The sequence below is a fragment of the Natrix helvetica genome (assembly GCF_964273705.1).
Source record: "Natrix helvetica genome assembly, chromosome: 1".
NCBI classification, from domain to species: domain Eukaryota; kingdom Metazoa; phylum Chordata; class Lepidosauria; order Squamata; family Natricidae; genus Natrix; species Natrix helvetica.
In genome coordinates this window covers 284,968,839-284,983,896 of record NC_138548.1, presented here as the reverse complement: position 1 = coordinate 284,983,896, position 15,058 = coordinate 284,968,839, and the positions used below count along the sequence as shown (strand labels likewise).

At 44.7% G+C, this 15,058-nt stretch overlaps 1 protein-coding gene across 5 annotated transcripts in view; it reads left to right on the top strand.

Moving 5' to 3' along the window:
* The window catches only part of CAMK2A (calcium/calmodulin dependent protein kinase II alpha), a 301,059-nt gene that overhangs the window by 60,027 nt on the left and 225,974 nt on the right, over positions 1 to 15,058 (top strand). The gene's annotated exons all lie outside the window — the stretch shown is intronic.

The window sequence follows — 15,058 nt, the reverse complement described above, 5'->3', positions numbered from 1 at the left end:
GGCAGGATGCTGGGTGAGGTAGGAAGGCGTATTCTCAGTGCTTTTGCTCAGTAAACCCTTCCTCGGCACGAATTGTGTGTCAGTCTGGCTATTTCTGAATGGATGTATAGTGCTTTTCTTCCTTGCTGACAGATAACATGCAGAGGGAACATAGGGTGAAGCATGGGAGAATGATTGATAGCAAGGCTGGCTCTAAGGGAATGGTAGAACCAACACTAAGCAACTAAGGCATAAAGTAACTAGGGAACATGCATGCTAGATCAAACTTCTGGAATACCATAAGTATGAATGGGCCCCCCATAATAGTAATGAAAACTATCACTGTGATATTCAGTGCTGGAATGGGACAACTGGCTGTGACCAACTTGTTGCAGAACAACTCACTACGAGGCAATTTAACAATTCAGTATAATTATTTAAAATAAATAAATAACTATTTTAATTTTTGTCATTCACATTTCTTTTTTTCCGTCCTTCTTTTAATTATTCTATTCCACTATTTAAAAATATATATATTAGTGTAATACTTGTCCTGCAACAAGTTGCCTCTTGCGAGTTGGCTGTGGGCATTTTCCTGCAGTAAGTTGGCCATGACAAATCGACCGGGGCTAGTTGGCCATGGTGAATTGTCATAAACCCATTCAGTGCTGCCAAAGCTGTAATGGAAATATAATAGAAAGGGGGAAAAATATAATTGAAAAAACCTAGAAGTCACCTAGTTCAGATCATTTCACACATTTATTTTGCAACTCTTAGACAACACTGCAAATTAACTTAGTATTATTCCGATATTAGACATCGTGGTAAAGGCTTGTTTTAACCATAGTTTAATGAGCATGTTCTTCATGTAAAGGCATGATTTAGGAGCCTTAAGAGCTGTGTTCACACAGTGCTCCACTACAACACAACTGTAAAATGTCATTTGGGAATAGTCAGGTTAGAAGTGGGTGGTCAGGCACCAGCAGGTTCACAGCTAGCAGAGAGGGACAAGGCTAGTCCAAAGAAATGATCTTAAAGAGAAGACAAGAGATGAAATGGATTTCCCTGAACCTTTCCATCATTTTCCAACTATGAATGAAGAAGCAAGAAGTCTGAAATAGAAGGTTTATACAGATTGGAACTGTCTCATTGTCTGGAGACAGAATCTGAGCTTTAGCAAATTGACTTTATATCAGCATTTAAACCTAATTATTATTATTGGTCTTCAGTGTTGCTATGTAACTTCAACCAAAACCATTTTTTGATTCGCTGGACCTGCTCATGATAATTTTGATGTTGCACTGGAATTGCAGTGTGATATGACATTCTTTTTTTTCTCCCAGCTTCCAATTTGGCTTTGCTCTTCCCTGGCTTCCCAACTTGCAAATTATTATGGCTGATTCTGGTCATAAAACATGATGCCAAGGCTTGGCATCAGGTTTGGCATAGTGCTCCCAAGCATACAATACAATACAATACAATACAATACAATACAATACAATACAATACAATACAATGCAATACAATACAATACAATACAATAGCAGAGTTGGAAGGGACCTTTGAGGTCTTCTAGTCCAACCCCCTGCCTAGGAAGGAAACCCTATACCATTTCAGACAAATGGCTATTCAACATCTTCTTAAAGACTTCCAGTGTTGGGGCATTCACAACTTCTGGAGGCAAGCTGTTCCACTGATTAATTGTTCTAACTGTCAGGAAATTTCTCCTCAGTTCTAAGTTGCTTCTCTCCTTGATTAGTTCATCCATTGCTTCTTGTCCTACCCTCAGGTGCTTTGGAGAATAGCTTGACTCTCTTTTCTTTGTGGCAACCCCTGAGATATTGGAACACTGCTATCATGTCACCCCTAGTCCTTCTTTTCATTAAACTATACATACCCAGTTCCTACAACCGTTCTTCATATGTTTTAGTCTCAATTGGCTTTGGTGCCCATAACCTATCTAGCCAATGCAGAAGGGACATTGATGCAATGAAACTCTGCCAGTACTCTAAAGGCTCAGGAAGTCATGGATATCAGGCAGAACAAAAAGGAGGGGTGAAGTGACTTACAACTTTGTGTTACTGAAAAAGGCAATATTTTCTCTGACCAGCAAGATTTTGAGTTGCCAGTTCCATGAGTAAAAGACTTGTGAATGGTAGTGTCTAGATTAAGTTTGTTGTGCTAAGTTCACCCAAGACAGTGATTGCGGCATAATTACAAGACTGTTCACAGCTGCCTCAAGTGTCACAATGCAAAAGCCTTCTTCAATGTTCTTTACTCATTCTCCCAAATGTTTGTCAGCTGAAAGAAGAACATTTGTTCCTCCATGAGGTGAGAGAATTGCTCCTTGTGCTGGAGTACATAATGAGCAGTACAACAAGCTGCTTCTTCAGTGGCAGCAGATACAACTAGTTTGAACATTTTAGAAACATATTTTTCTTCCCATTATATTTTTTTTAAAGCACTACTCATAGGCACCTAATCTACCCCTGTATGATATGGAAAAATATAATTTCTAAATAAGAAGCAACAAGATGGTTAGATATAGTAAAAGCCAGTGCAACATCAACATGGAAGTACAAAAGTCAGAGTTTGCAATGTGGCATCACCATGCAGGTTTTGTTATTTTGAGTGTCCTTGTGGTTAGGAACAGATGCCTACTATTGTACCTATTCAAGTTCTTCTAAAGGACAAAATAAAAACTGCTGTGTTATAACAGAAAAGAATTGAAACAACACAGAGCAAAATGCAACTATTATTTATGAATACACTGTTAACAGTTCTGACCAACAGTGACTGCACATTTGAAATTATATGAGGTCCTGCATTTTGAGCACATAGTACTCATGAATATAAATAACATAAAATAAAATCCAGTTGTTTTTATCCTTTTATACATACAGTACAGCAAAACCATTTGCACCTAATATATTGGAGTTAAATGCTAGTGAGGTTACAAACCTGTAGCCGTTTACTTGGGAGAAAACTCTTTTAACTCTGTGAGGCACAAGATTGCATTCACAATTACACTCTTTTCCTGAATAGGTCTATTAGTTCAATTTGTTTCCACTCTTTCAAATTCTGTAGATATCCCCTAAATAGGTAAAATTAAAAAGAAAACTCCCAAGTATTATTTCCAGAAATTGGGAGGGGGAGAAAATTACTAAATTCTGGTTTGTTGCTGCTTTCCATATCTATATGTGAATGGCAGAAGAATTTCATCATGGGAACAATATCCAGATTTTGGACAGCAGCCAGGACTATGGCTGAGGTATGCAAACTTGAGCCTCGGTCGCTTGAGATCCCATGTGGCATCAAATTTCAACCTTCCACCCTTTTGCAATTCCTGGACCTATCTGTGATGTGAAATTAGTGATGGGTTTTCCATCCATGCTGAAGCAGAAATGCTAGTGGATCATGTCAGCTATGAAAATGCAAGTCCCATCCATAGAAGAGGGAAAAGAAGACAGTTCCAGGCCCACAACCTGGCACTATCTTATTGCTTTTGACGGCCCTTAAGTCTTCCCCAAAACATCAAGTGCAGTCTCCCACGACCATCTTATCCTAGGTGTCCTCTTCCTGACTTGGCTAAATTAGGCTTTTAAATGGCTGAAAACTAACATAAAATGTGCTGCCCACACTTGGATTTATATGCCGCCCTTCTCCCAAAGGACTCAGGGCGGTGTACAACATTAAACAAAAAAACCATATTACAAAAGTTAAAAAGGAAATTAGATAGAGTATTCAAAAACAAACCCAATTAATATTAACAATAACATTTTAAAAATTAGATTAAAATTAACAATTAAATCAATCATTTATTTTATTTTGTTCAGGCCAGGCCAGCTTGCTGGAAAAGCCAACTTTTTAGGGTGCGTCGGAAGGATCGGGGGTCGGGGATTATGCGAAGCTCTGGGGGTAGCTCATTCCAGAGGGAAGGCGCTCCCACAGAGAAGGCTCTCCCCCTGGGAGTCATTAGCCGACACTGTCTGGCACCCTGAGGAGGCCAACTCTGTGAGATCGCACTGGACGGTGGGAGGCTACTGGTGGCAGTAGGTGGTCTCGCAGGTACCCTGGGCCTAAGCATGGAGCGCTTTAAAGGTCATAATTAGTACCTTGAATCGCACCTGGAAAACAACCGGCAACCAGTGCAGGCCGCCTAAAAAGGGGTGTAACATGGGAGCACCTAGGCACCCCCATGATAACCTATGCGGCTGCATTCTGGACCAGCTGAAGCCTCCGGGTGCTCTTCAAGGGCAGCCCCATGTAGAGAGTGTTGCAGTAGTCCATGTGAGAAAGGACGAGGGCATGAGTGACTGTGCACAGAGCATCCCAATCCAGGAAGGGGTGCAACTGACGTACTAGGCAAACCTGGTAAAAGCCCCCCCTGGTCACGGCCATCAGGTGTACTTCTAAACGAACCACCCGGGCCCCTTGGTTTACCGAGGAGCTAAGGGTGATGAAACGCCACAAGAGACACCTAGAGAGCAGATGGAGATCCTCCCGTTCCGAATTTGACCGAACACAGGTAAGAACCTACTTAAGGACCTACCTTGTGGCATTAAGAGTGGCTAAGCGTCGACATTGTGCCGCTCTTATTGCGTCCGCAGACAACCACCCTGCTGCCCTGTTTCGGGTGACCCGCTCCCTCCTGTCACAGAGGCCGCGGGAAGCCCTCTTGCAGGGCAGGGCAGAGGAATTTGGGGAATATCTGCAGGATAAAATCGCTCAAATCCAGAGGGAATGGATCCCCCTCAGTGGCCTAGGGGGGACGTCCGAGGCGAGTCTTGAGGGACCATTCTGGGAGGAGTTTGACTCTGTTGTAGCCGACGATATGGACAGGTTGCGTGGGCGACTGCGAGCCACTACATGTTTATTAGACCCGTGTCCCTCCTGGCTTGTACTGGCATCCTGGGAGGTTACACGAGACTGGCTCCTCGTGCTAGTGAACGCTTCATTGAGTGAGGGGTCCTTACCGGCCGCCTTGAAAGAGGCGGTGGTGAGGCCCTTACTCAAGGGGCCTTCCCTGGACCCAACTGAGCTAGCTAATTATCGTCCCGTCTCCAACCTTCCCTTTTTAGCGAAGGTTGTAGAGAGTGTGGTGGCACAACAGTTCCCACGTCACCTGGAGGAAACTGACTATCTAGACCCGCGCCAGTCCGGTTTCCGGCCCGGTCACAGCACGGAGACGGCCTTGGTCGCGTTGGTAGATGATCTCTGGAGGGCCAGGGATGGGGGTTGTTCCTCCATCCTGGTCCTATTAGACCTCTCAGCGGCTTTTGATACCATCGACCATGGTATCTTATTGCGCTGGCTGGAGGGGTTGGGGGTGAGGGGCACCGTTTTGCGGTGGTTCTGCTCCTTCCTCTCCGGCCGGACGCAATGCGTGTTGGCAGGGGAGCAGAGGTCGACCCTGAGGCCGCTCACTTGTGGGGTGCCGCAGGGGTCGGTCCTCTCGCCTCTCCTGTTCAACACATATATGAAGCCGCTGGGTGAGATCATTCGTGGTTTCGGGGTCGGATACCACCTGTACGCTGATGATACGCAGCTGTACATCTCCACCCCGAACCACCCCAACGAGGCTGTCGAAATGATGTCCCGGTGCTTGGAAGCTGTACGGGTCTGGATGGGAGGCAACAGACTCAAGCTCAACCCCTCCAAGACGGAGTGGCTGTGGCTACCGGCGACCCGGTTCAACCAGTGGACTCCATCACTGGCCATTGGGAGTGAGCAACTGGCCCCCGTGGAGCGGGTGCGCAATTTGGGCGTCCTCCTAGATGCTCGGCTGTCGATGGATGAGCACATGGCAGCCGTGGCGAGGGGGACGTTCCACCAAGTTCGCCTGGTGCGCCAATTGCGCCCCCTATTGGACCGGGACGCCCTTCGTACAGTCACTCATGCGCTGGTGACGTCCCGTCTGGACTACTGCAACGCTCTCTACATGGGGCTTCCCTTGAGATGCACCCGGAGACTGCAGCTGGTTCAGAATGCGGCCGCTATGGGGAGTACCAGGTACTCCCATGTAACACCTATCCTGCGCGAGCTGCACTGGCTACCTGTGGTCTACCGGGTGCGTTTCAAGGTGTTGATTACCATCTTCAAAGCGCTCCATGGCACAGGACCTAGTTACTTGCAGGATCGCATCCTACCCCATACATCCCTGCGGCCAATTCGCTCTCACAGAGAGGGACTCCTCCGGGTGCCGTCCACTAAGCAATGCCAGCGGGCGGCGCCCAGGAGTAGGGCCTTCTCTGTGATGGGCCCAGCCCTCTGGAATGACCTCCCCTCAGATATTAGGACCACCACCGACCTCCGCTCTTTCCGTACGAAACTCAAGACCCACCTGTTCCAACTAGCCGGCCTGGCTCAACTATAGTATTACCTTCTAATCCTCCTGGCAGTTATTTTAAACTATAGGGTAGTTTTTAATGTTGTATTATATTTTACCATTACTGGACTAATTTTACCATTATTGGATTGATTTTAATGAATTGGTTTTATGAGTCCTAATGCCTCCTCTATATAAATATATATAAATGTAATTGGATATACATTATGCAATGTCTATGTAATTTATATATGCTTTTAACTTCCGATTGTACACCGCTCCGAGTCCCTTTGGGGAGAGGAAGCGGTTTAGAAATGCAATAAATCTAAATCCAAATCTAAATCTAAACTAAGCCGCGTATCCAGGAGGACTCCCAGATTGCAGCCCCTCTCTGAGGGGGCTAAAATTTCTCCCCCAATCATCAAAGATGGGACAAGATGCACAAATCAAGATGATGGAAACAACAGCCACTCAGTCTTGGAGGGATTGAGCTTGAGCCTGTTCCTCACCATCCAGATCGGCACAGCCTCCAGGCATCGGGACATCACGTCGAGGGTGTTTGGGTAGTTTGGGGTAGAGATGAAAAGTTGGGTATCATCAGCATATTGATGATACCGTACCCCAAAACCACGGATGATCTCGCCCAGTGGTTTCATATATATGTTGAACAGGAGGGGTGAGAGAACTGATACCTGGGGCACCCCACAAGTGATGCGTCTCGGGGTCGATCCCTGCCCTCCAGTCAACACAAACTGTGACCGATCCGAGAGGTAGGAGGAGAACCACCATAAAACGGTGCCCCCCACTCCCAACCCCCGAGTCGTCGCAGTAGGACACCATGGCCGATGGTATCGAAAGCCACCGAGAGGTCTAATAGGACCAGGACAGAGGAGCAGCCCCTGTCCTGAGCCCGCCAGAGATCATCGACCAACGCAACCAATGCTGTCTCCATGCTGTACCCGGGCCTGAAACCCGACTGAAACGGATCCAGGTAGACAGCTTCATCCAGGTACTGAGGAAGCTGATGTGCTACCACACTCTTGACAACCTTCGCTACAAAGCGAAAGTTGGAGACCAGACGATAGTTGGCTAAAGAGGCTGGGTCCAGGGAAGGCTTCTTAAGGAGGGGCCTCACCACCGCCTCCTTCAAGGTGGTGGGAAAGAACCCCTCTCTCAATGAAGCATTGGTAATCACCTGGAGCCAGCCTCGTGTCACCTCCCAGGACGCCGAAACCAACCAAGAGGGACACGGGTCAAGTACACAAGTGGCAGCACTGAGTCTCCCCATAATCCTGTCCATGCCCTTGGGGGTCACAGGGTCAAACTCATCCCAGATTGTCTCCACAAGATTCATCCCTGTCGACTCACCGGAATCTACCCAGAGTCCAAGCCTGTCCGGATCTGAGCAGTTTTATTCTGCAGATACTGAACAAATTCTTCAGCCCTACCCTGCAAGGGGTCTTTCCCAGTTCCTTGGTTAAATAAGGAGTGGGTCACCCTAAACAGGGCGGCTGAGCAGTTGTCTGCGGACGCGATAAGAGCAGAAAAATGTTGCCATTTTGCCGCTTTTATCGCCACTAAGTAGGATTTAATATGAATTCTTACTAGTGTTCGATCAGATTCAGATCAACTGGCCCTCCAACCACTCTCTAGGTGGCTTTTCCAGTGTTTCATCTCCCGGAGCTCCTCAGTAAACCAGGGAGCTACCCGGGATCGACACCGGGTCAGAGGCCGCAAAGGCACAACGTGATCCAAGGCCCCAATGGCTGCCCTATCCCAGGCTTCCACTAGGGCTTTGGTCGAGTTGTGAGCAAGGGATTCAGTCCCAAGCTCCATCAGGAACCTTTCAGGGTCCATCAGGCACCTGGGGCAGAACCATCTAGTCGGTTCCGCCTCCCTGGGGCGAGGGGTAGCAGTATGGAAGTCAAGCCTGATGAGGAAATGATCAGACCATGACAAGGGTTGGATAGAAATATCCTCTAAATGTAGATCATTCATCCACTGCCCAGAGACAAAAATCGGGTCGAGTGTGTGTCCCCTATAATGGGGTGGGGTCTTGAATTAACTGAGTTAGGTCCATAGCCGTCATGGAAGCCATGAACTCCCGAGTTGACTTGGATATCTCGCCAATGGAAGGCAGATTGAAATCCCCCCAGGATCATAAGCTGGCTGTCTCTATCCAGGCACTTATAATATTTTGGTACAATGTTGTCCATATTTATAGGCTATGCTAAGGAAGAGATTGATAGATTTCCCTCAATTTATGTCTCTCTCCTTTGTTCAGCCCTTCAAGATAGGCCATGCCAGGAAATAGACATCACAAGACTGACTGAATGTCTGATGAATTCTTAGGGTATAAAAAGCCTGACAGATTCTCTCTTCCTTCTTCTTATACTGAAGAGTCATCTCTTCTCTTGTTTTTCTGGGATAAGGTCACATTTTCATAATGGCTGTTGATTTCCTTCTTCGAAGCTATTTGCATTCTCATTTATACCTCCCATTAAATGTAAACATCTAGCAATCACTTCCTTTAAGGAGAGCTGAGACTGGGAAGGCAAAGACTAGTAGGTTTAATACTCTGTCAAAACATGCTCTGGTGTCACACAATTGTTTTGCATGGGTGTATTCAAAAAGACCCTGACTGTCATTTGGTATCAGCAGATAGCTGAGGTCCCTTTACATGGATTTGATGCTATTCCAGTCCAATGCCTTGGTAATTGGCTCCATTTCCAAAGCTTTGTGGAACAATATCTGACATATTAGGGAGAGCATGAACAGGAAGCAACAGAGGGGTGAGGGAGCTGATTAGGAAAATGCCCATAGAAAACAATGGTTTCTATTAGATTTTAAAATATTAGATAATTGATAGATTACCTAATATTTAGATGGAATTAGATTAGGAGTCTTTAGAATTATATCAGAAAGGACAAGATGTGCCTGCACTAGCCTAATTGGTCAATGCATGCTGCACTGATTCTTCCCATTCAAAGTCACCTGGATGCAGGATCTTTGGAAAGATCTCTGAAATGTGGCACATTACGCCAAGGTGAAAACTACCATGACTTACTGTCTGCTTTAACATTATCATTAGAACAGCAAAGGATGATTTTAAGCTGCCTCTGGCATAGTTGGAGATGAAATGAAGCAAATTTTAGGAGCTTGAAGAACAAAAGAGGTTGCTGGAGTATGTTCATGCCATGGTTAGATGTGAGTGGACAAAAAGCCTTTGGTTCCAGATAGTAATTCGTACATCTCCACCACAATCTGCACATTAACCCTAATATGGCTCGACATGTCATGCAAATATATAAAGGTGAATTTCTACTACATGTCATGCTAAGCCATAACAATGGTTTGTACACTATACTAGCTGGGTTGACTCAACACACTAGACCATGCTTGAACATATATTATGGGTTAACCTGTCTCTTGCTGATGCCACTGCAAAAATAAAGCAGTGACCAATGGAGATAAATTGTGAAGGGGATGGAATTCAATAAGCAGAACGAGATGGAAAAGATTAAGTGTTGTATTCTATGTCTAGTTTAAGGAGGGGGGGGGGAAGTGCCGCAGTGATGAGTCTTTAAAAGTCATGTAAATGCCAAGAACTGAAAAAGATTATTTAGGGCTTTACATGGCAGGTGCGTAAATAGAGATGCAGAAAGACTGAAATAGGGAAAAGTGTTAGTGTTCAATTATGAAAGAGCTGCCTGTCAGACTCAGTGGCATGAGATGATGGAATTCTGAAATAATTAAAGCTGCATCAGCTACATGTTCAGTTGGGAAACCCAGCATAAGCGGTTTGCTTTGGCCTTAGTAAACCCTGCCACACTACAGCCCATTAGAGATGCAAATGTTTGGGTTCATTTTTCTCATTTTTGCAGAGGTCCATGGGAGGCAGTGAGTGTGATGGGAAGCAACCTCCCCAACATGGGTGGGTTCCTGCCGTTCCAACGTCTTCTATAGAAGAGGTTCCACAAATCTACAGTGCTGTTTAGAACTGGTTCCAGCTCCCTCCCGCCGCCCGTCCACACATCATCAAGATGAAGAGCGAGAGGAGGAATTCTGGGAGTTGAAGTCCACAAGTCTTAAAACTATCAAGTTTGAACACCCCTGGGGTTTTTTTCTAAAGGGTTAGGGGTGCAAGGGTCTTGTAACTTGACAGCTTTAAGACTTGCACACTTCAATGCCAGAGTTCCTGAGCTAACATGACTGGAGGAGGAATTCTGGGAGTTGAAGTCCACAAGTCTTAAAACTATCAAGTTTGAACACCCCTGGGTTTTTTTCTAAAGGTTTAAGGGTACAGGGGTCTTGTAATTGACAGCTTTAAGACTTGCGTGCTTCAAATGCCAGAGTTTCTGAGCCAACATTTTGGTTGCTAAGCAAGAGTATTGTTAAGTGAGTTTCACCACATTTTACAAGTTGGCCATGCCCACCCAATCACATGGCTTGCAAGCCATTCCCACCCAGTCACATGGATGGCAAGCCACTCCCACCCAGTCACATGGCCGGCAAGCCACTCCCACAAAGCAGGCCACACCTACAGAAGAGGTTCTAAAAATGTTTGAAACCCACCACTGCTCCCCAGTGGAAAACTAGAGTGGGAAATAACTGCTTAAAGATATGCTCCTCTTGAAGCGGAGACACATAGAGGAAAGAGCACACCCTTCTTCACTTTTCACTTTTGGAGCATTGCCCTCAGATTGCAGTTCACACTATGCGACCTCACACCAGAGGTGGGATTCAGCCGGTTTGGGCGAACTGGTAGCGGTGACTGTGGGAGGCTCCGCCCACCCACCCAGATGTAATGCACGAGCACTGCACATGCACAGAAGGCAGTGCACATGCACAGATGAGATGCTCACATTCACTCACATTTGCAAACTGGTAGGGAAGATAAGTGAACCCCACCTCTGCCTCACACCCTTGAATAGCTAACTCTTTGTAGAGGCTGACATTGCCCCTATTTTTCTACCCTGGTTCAGGTAATGTCGGAATAATACTGGTGTCAATTGACACGCCCAAATCATAAATCACATTAACTTCTCCTGTCTCCTGCATTAGTGATGTTATACAATACAGTCTGTGCAATCCCAAAATGTAGCTCAGAGAACACTAACAACATGAAATACTGAGCTATAATATGTCTGCTATTGCAGCGTTCATAAATATTTAAAGGAGGAATATTATGCTCCCAGGAAATACATTGAATATGCCAAGCAGCCAACAAATTGCAAAGACACATGCACAAACTATCACATTGTACAATGTAAAGAAGCAAATGCCTATATTTTACAGTGATGTGGCTAATGCAACTCCAAGGAGCTCAAACAGAGTTGAAAATTTGTTTGCCTGTCAATAACAGAAGGAGGAAAGCGATGCCTCAGTGTTAACACTACTAAGTTACAATTGATGCTGACAGTCCAAAATTTCCATTAATTCATAAACTCAGAGGGCTGACTCAAGCCATAAAGCATAAACCACGGTAGCTGAACTGACACTGTACCTAACATGATTTGAGTGAACATCCTTTGTTCCCTTTGGGTTTGCTGCTGGTTTTATCTTGCTTTTTATTAGGTATTACTGCTGGCATTTTTATTCTTTTGCATTGTACTCTCCTTCTTCTATATTTTAAATGGATATTGCCTGGACTACCTCTGTGATTGAGGGAAAGACCAGCTTGGATAGTAACAGAATCCTTAAAGGATTTAAATGTCTGAGACTTCTATTCTGAGTAGAAATTAAAACCCACCTCTTAGAAATTTCTTTGCTCACCTTTAGATCGAGTTTTTGTTGTGTTCTCTGCTCACACCATGTTTGTTTACACTAGTTAATAAAGAGAATGAGTTTATTCCTTCCAAAATCATTACGAAAGTAGAAAAAAATACACAAGGTCACGTCCTTAAAAGAAAAAGGTAATTTAAATTGATCCAGGAAAAAAAGGTTTCCATTCTAATTATGCATTCATTTCTTTTACCTGCACTGTTTTTAAAATTTCTTTTCTTCTTTCAGCAAAGGAGAAAAACACTTGTAGAGGAACAGAAGCACTGCTGTGCATGTTACAATTAACTGATAGCCACCAAGGCTACACCCAAACTCTTATTGCTGCTTTTCCTCTGAATGTATGGAGAGCAACATGCAGGCGTGCTGGGATGGACTAGGGGCTGGGTGGGAGTTCTTTCATCCACTGTGGGGGGATGTAATTGCTTTCAGCAATTACCTTCCAGTTACCGAGTTACAGGTGAAAAAATTAGAATATCGTGCAAAAGTTCATTTATTTCAGTAATGCAACTTAAAAGGTGAAACTAATATATGAGATAAGACTCATTACATGCAAAGCAAGATAGTTCAAGCTGTGATTTGTCATAATTGTGATGATTATGTGATGATTAAGCTCATGAAAACCCCAAATCCACCATCTCAGAAAATTAGAATATTACATGCAATCAATAAAACAATGATTGTACGTAAGAACAATATCAGACCTCTGAAAAGTATAAGCATGCCTATGTACTCAGTACTTGGTTTGGGCCCCTTTTGCAGCAATTACTGCCTCAATGCGGCTTGATATGGAAGCTATCAGCCTGTGGCACTGCTGAGGTGTTATGGAAGACCAGGATGCTTCAATAACGGCCTTCAGCTCTTCTGCATTGTTCAGTCTCATGTCTCTCATCTTTCTCTTGGCAATGCCCCATAGTTTGCTGGCAAATCGAGCACAGTAATCCCATAGTCATTGAACCAGGTTTTGATGCTTTTGGCAGTGTGGGTAGCTGGAAAATGAAGTCAGCATCCCCATAAATCTCATCTGCAGAAGGAAGCAGAAGTGCTCCAAAATCTCCTGGTAGACGGCTGCGTTGACCCTCGTCTTAATGAAGCACAATGGTCCAATGTCCTGTTGCTCAGTGGTCCAAAGTCCTCTTTTCTGATGAGAGCAACTTTTGCATTTAATTTGGAAACCAAGGACCCAGAGTATGGAGGAAGTATGGAGAGGCCAATCAAGCACAGTAATCCGATGGTCATTGAACCAGTTTTTGGTGCTTTTGGTAAAAGTTGCTCTCATCAGAAAAAAAGGACTTTGGACCACTGTGCTTCATTAAGACCAGGGTCAAAGCTGCCGTCTACCAGGAGATTTTGGAGCACTTCATGCTTCCTTCTGCAGACGAGCTTTATGGGGATGCTGATTTCATTTTCCAGCTGCCCACACTGCCAAAAACACCAAAACCTGGTTCAATGACTGTGGGATTACTGTGCTTGATTGGCCAGCAAACTCGCCTGACCTGAACCTCATAGGGAATCTATGGGGCATTGCCAAGAGAAAGATGAGAGACATGAGACCGAACAATGCAGAAGAGCTGAAGGCTGCTATTGACGCATCCTGGTCTTCCATAACAACTCAGCAGTGCCACAGGCTGATAGCTTCCATGCCACACCGCATTGAGGCAGTAATTGCTGCAAAAGGGGCCCAAACCAAGTACTGAGTACATATGCATGCTTATACTTTTCAGAGGGCCAATATTGTTCTTACGTACAATCATTGTTTTATTGGTTGCATGTAATATTCTAATTTTCTGAGATTGTGGATTTGGGGTTTTCATGAGCTGTAAGCCATAATCATCACAATTATGACAAATCACGGCTTGAGAATTCATAGTTTATTTCCATCTATCTGTTGGAATAGACATTTAAAAAGCTAACAACAACAACGACAAAAAAACCCACCTACAAAGCAGAGCAACAAAGAAAGGAGTGTGATGTTCTTACTCATACACAGCTTAGCTTTTGATGTTTGTCACTTCTGCTGTGGTGTGAGACTCGGTCCCCAAGCACTGAGGCACAGTTACAGCACAATGGAGGATTGATAGCTGTGTGAACTTTCTCCTATCTCATCTCAACACAAGCTGAGGTATGTTTACAAGTGACTCAGGGCAAATGGAATGAGTCAATTTTCATGAAGACATCATCTAAGATTCCTTGTTTAACTTCCCAGCAGAGCTTACATCCCTGGACTTTCTTGATAGTCTTTCTGTTCAAGTAATGTCCAACTTTGCTTAGCTTTTAAATAATCAATCCCATGGAAGTCAGTGGACTTGCTTCAGAGTACACAACTCTAGGATTACTTAACAGAGGGCTATAAGGGCTGACTGATTTCCACACCTGCACTCTCCTGCAGCTACGTTTAGCTTTGACATAAAAGTAAAGGTTCCCCTCACACATACGTGCTAGTTGTTCCTGACTCTAGGGGGCGGTGCTCATCTCTGTTTCAGAGCCAAAGAGCGAATACTGTCCGAAGATGTCTCCGTGGACATGTGACTGGCATGACTAAATGCCGAAAACACACGGAACACTGTTCCCTTCCCACCAAAGATGGTTCCTATTTTTCTACTTGCATTTTTACATGCTTTCGAACTGCTAGGTTGGCAATAGCTGCGACAAGTAACACGAGCTCACTCCATTATGCGGCACTAGGGATTTGAACTGCCGACCTGCCGACCTTTTGATCGACAAGCTCAGCGTCTTAGCCACTGAGCCATCACATCCCTAGCTTTGAGATATTCTGTGCTGTTACCAGTGTATCCCTTAATCCCCTCAGATAGCTTTCTGAATGACTTTATGTGGAAGCTTCTAATGGTTGTTGTTGTTGTTGTTTATATCCTATGTTAACCTTTCTAATCCCTTTCTGATTCTGTATTGTGAAGAGTGGTATACCATTTCAAATAAGATTCACTGTTAACTGAATTTGCATGTTCTAAA